We start from the raw sequence: 4,844 nt of genomic DNA, 5'->3' as shown, positions 1-4,844 counted from the left end.
AATTAAATGGAATTACTGCTGATGATTCAGCTAATGGTGTCTGCCACACCATGTCCCAAGCTTAGGTCTTCCTGACCCTCTTTCATCCATTGCGTACCACCCATAAAAGATACTCTGCTCTTTGCAGTCACAGAAATTGCCTTTTTTGGAGGTGGGGAGTTGCTTTCTATGAGAAAGCCAAGTTAAGGCTGCTTTTGATAATGTCGTAGTAAAATACATTGTGTCAAGAACAGACTGAAAAAGGGATGAGTGGGCTCTGCCTCAGCATGTGAGCAGTTCATTATGCTTGCCGAGTCAATTCATGCTTTGACCAAAAGCGTTTGCCAAAGCCCAGAGGCCAACATCAGCATTATTAATAAACTGGCTGTTATTAATAACAGCCAGGCTACACAAAGAAACCACTGGTTATGCTGCAAGTGCTTGGATCAAGCACTGTGGACGCTTGCATTGATATAGAGCTGTTGAGTGACGGTCCCTTGTCTGGTCGGTTGTGTGTTAGGTTGTTCTGCCCGTGGTTGGTGTGTGCGCAGGCTGATATAATGGTAGCCACCATTTATTGTGTCTATACTATTTGTCCCCTTATGTACATTACTTCATTTAACACTCACAACAGTCCCGGGAAGCAGGTATTGCCTTCACTGACAGACACACGAGGAAGTTGACTCAGACAGAGAAAGTAGGTTCCTAATGTCACCAAGCTAGTACTGGGCAAAGCCAACAGCCAGGTTACCCCATGCCTGTCTGTGCAGTGTGGCAATCCCCCCACCAGGTTACTTAAGGGTGTATGTCCACTGCCTGAACCCTGAAGGCCAGGTGATGAGCCAAAGCCATCATGCCCAGTCAAAGAGCAGACGTCCCTGATAACCCAAACATCCTGTAGTGTATCTGAGAATCCATCAAGGAAAACAGTCCCATTATACACACAGTGGGCAAAAATCCAGAAAATTAGCTTAAGGATGGGAGGCAGTGCAGATCTCTAAAGCTATTCTGCTGCCATCCAGGAGAGCCTCACATGTAAGCTGGACGTGTCTGAGTCATTCTGTGGTCTCTTGGCTCCCTCCTAGTTTGGGGAAGGTTTTTCTATATGATTCTGGGTTTTTCTTATTACAATCTGCACATCAGATGCTGAATGGGCTTGGGAAGATAAAGGAGGGGCTCTGTTAGGTTAAGGAATAGAGAAAAGAAAGTGAACACAGATGTAAGATGCTGAAGGCTGTTACATCCACCTTGGAGGATGGGGGACCAGCATTCTCTCTCGTCCTCTCCAGGGTCCACATGACACACAAGAATTGCTGGACCCCTTTGGGCCACCCATGCCTGCCCTTTTGCAGATGTCCCCTTAACATCATCTGATGATGCCTTTCTTTTCCACCCTCCCTCCCCAAACAATTGACCTGCCCATCTTGCACCTTCACAATGGAACATCCATCAGCATGGGTCCTTACTTCACAGGCTGGTTCTATTTGCAGTGTTCTCCACCACACCTTCACCTGAGCATGATCTCACCTTCCTTCAGAGGTCAGCTCAAGTGCCACCACCTCCATGAAGTCCACCTGGGTCATCTGTATGCTTCTAGTAATTTCGAGGGGTGCCCTTTTTTTTTGCTTAATTTGTCTTGCATTGGAGCTTGCTGTGGGGCATCTGACTCTCAACCCAGTTATGCGTCCTTCAAGGGCAGGGACTTCAGCATCCCTCCCTAGTACCTAACAGGGTATCTTGCAAGCTACATAAGTTTATTTAATTGGATTAAAGTGGATAATTCAAAATTGATTGCTTGACGTGATCGAGCTTCAGCAATAGCCTTCATAAAGAAGCTAAATGGGTCCCGCTCACATTTTGAGAGTCTGCACTTTACTCTGGGCTTTTGACTGGATCTGTCCTGCAAATTTAGTCTCAGCTCAGAGAGGCTGAATGCATACTGAAATAACTCAGCAAAATGTCCCTGACCCTCTGACATGGGATGCTTCATCACTGAAGTATTCCTGGTCAAATCACGCTCTTATCCATGACCATTTCTCGTGTGCCTTCCTATTCTCCCCCTACACATACACCCCAAAGACACAGGAGAGTTTAAATCTTATTTTATAAAGAAAGCTTCAGAAAAGATTCTCTGTAGCAGACGATATGAGTGGCTTGAGAACAATTCCTGTCTAGCTGGAATGGGAGTGATTGAAGTGCTTTTGCGCATGCAGTAGATTTATGTGACATAAAACGTCTTCTGAGAATCCAGCGATACCTAGTGGGCCGCAGGGGCTAGAGTTGGCGTCTATGGCAATGCATCTCAGAGCTTTAGGATGGACTATAATTTGGAATATAAGGAAGTGCATGAATATGAGGACAATTTCCTTCTCTTCACATTTGCCTGGACGCCAATGCAATTCTGAGATCCATTCATATTTCACGTCTTTGCTTACTGGGAGCCTGGCCTGAGTTAGGAGCTGGGGTTTCCAAAGTGATGTAGCATCACAGCCCTAAGTTTCTCCTGGTCTAGGGGTGGTGGGTAGCAGAGCGCACAATAACAGCACCAAGGGCAGCTTGGAAGGGGCTTAGCACCCGTCTTCACCCTTCCCCCAGCTTTCTTTGATATGAACCACCAATATTTTCTCCATCATAGTGAATCAATGGCTTCAAGGCCTGCTTCCAATGAGATGTTGCCCCCAAGACTTTCCTTTATACAAATTCTGGGCCTGTCACTGGGCAACAGGAGTGGGAAAGTGACCAGACCTCCCAGGTGTCTGGTTGGAGTTTGTAGGCCCACAGGGCAAGGACTCTGGAGTATGGGAGATGCATCCGGTTGGGTTTAGAGGAAAGGCTTTGCTCTCCTAGTGACTAGGGCAGCTGGAAGACAGAGTGTCGGGGGTAGATTGGAGAGGGTGGTCATAGCCTTCCTTGAAAAGAAACAGGAAACTTACCAAATTGATGGAGAGAACAAACCACATGACAGAGCACAGACTGCATCTGGGGCTCGTGGTTAGGACATCCTGGAGCAGAGAGGAGCAGAGGCAAAAGGAAAAATCCCCCAGCCCGTGCAGGTGAACAAGTTCACGACCAATGTCCTTAAGCTGAACCATGCTCATTTTAATGCTAAAACACACACCCCTGGGTAGAGATTTAAGATGCTAATGAGACCTGGGATGTATGTGCTAGCGTGCACAGCAATAGTGCATGGGCATCCAGGAGACCTCCCACAGCATGCTTAACAACAATGCCCATTCCCACCCCTTCATGAATAATCGTGTAAGACTCCCGTAAAGGGAGCTTCCCTGGTGTCAGTGGACGCTGTCTCATTATCTCGAGCAGCCCACTCTGACCCAGCTATCAGAGTGTGCTTTTCACTTTGCAATAAACTACTTACTTTCACTTTCGACTCGCTCTCAAAATCTCTTAAGCAGCGAAGTCAAGAACCTGAACTGGCCCAATGACAACATCAGGAGAAAGGGTTGATTTCGCGGGGAGGCTGGGAACCGAGATGTAGCAGTCCAAGCCTGAGCATGAGGGGCTGTGTGCCAGGGAAAGTGAATAGCAGGGCTCGCGCGAGTGGGCATCCTTTTGTGCCAGTTTTCAAAGGTAAAGGGATGAATGCAACAAGAAAAGCTAACTGTCTTAAATATATATGCATCCAATACAGGAACACCCAGATTCATAAAACAAATTCTTAGAGACCTACAAAGAGACTTAGACTCCCACACAATAATAGTGGGAGATTTTAACACCCCACTGTCAATATTAGACAGATCAATGAGACAGAAAATTAACAAGGATATTCTGGACTTGAACTTAGCTCAGGACCAAGCTGACCTAACAGACATCTACAGAATTCTCCACCCCAAATCAATAGAATATACATTCTTCTCAGCACCACATAGCACGTATTCTAAAATCAACCACATAATTGGAAGTAAAACACTTCTCAGCAAATGCAAAAGAACGGAAATCATAACAGTCTCTCAGACCACAATGCAATCAAATTATAACTCAGGATTAAGAAATGCACTCAAAATTGCACAACTGCATGGAAATTAAACAACCTGCTCCTGAATGGCTACTGGGTAAATAATGAAATTAGGGAAAAAATAAAGAAGTTCTTTGAAACCAACGAGAACAAAGAGACGACATATTAGAATCTCTGGAACACAGTGTTAAGAGGGAAATTCATAGCGCTAAATGCCCACATAAGAAAGTGGAAAAGATCCAGAATTGACACCCTAACATCACAATTAAAAGAACTAGAGAAGCAAGAGCGAACAAATTCAAAAGCTAGCAGAATACAAGAAATAACTAAGATCAGAGAAGAACTGAAGGAGGTAGAGACACAAAAAACGCTTAAAAATAATCAACGAATCCAGGAGCTGTTTTCTGAAAAGATTAGCAAAATAGATGGACTACTAGCTAGACTAATAAAGAAGAAAAGAGAAAAGAATCAAATAGACACAATAAAAAATGATAAAGGGGATATCACCACTGATCCCATAGAAATACAAACTAACATCAGAGAATACTATAAACAGCTCTACACAAATAAACTAGAAAATCTAGAAGAAATGGATAAATTCCTGACAGGTACACCTTCCCAAGACTAAACCAGGAAGAAGTCAAATCCCAGATGAAACTGAGGGAGTCATTAATAGCCTACCAACCGAAAAAAGCCCAGGACCCGACAGATTCACAGCCAAATTCTGCCAGAGGTACAAAGAGGAGCTGGTACCATTCCTTCTGGAACTATTCCAAACAACTAGAAAAAGAGGGACTCCTCCCTAACTCATTTTATGAGGCCAGCATCATCCTGATATCAAAACCTGGCAGAGATACAACAAACAAAGAAAATTTTAGGCCAATATCCCTGA

This window comes from Chlorocebus sabaeus, chromosome 2 (assembly GCF_047675955.1).
Source record: "Chlorocebus sabaeus isolate Y175 chromosome 2, mChlSab1.0.hap1, whole genome shotgun sequence".
In the NCBI taxonomy this organism is placed as follows: Eukaryota; Metazoa; Chordata; class Mammalia; order Primates; family Cercopithecidae; genus Chlorocebus; species Chlorocebus sabaeus.
The sequence above is the reverse complement of the archived record's forward strand: the minus strand, read 5'-3'. Positions refer to the sequence as shown.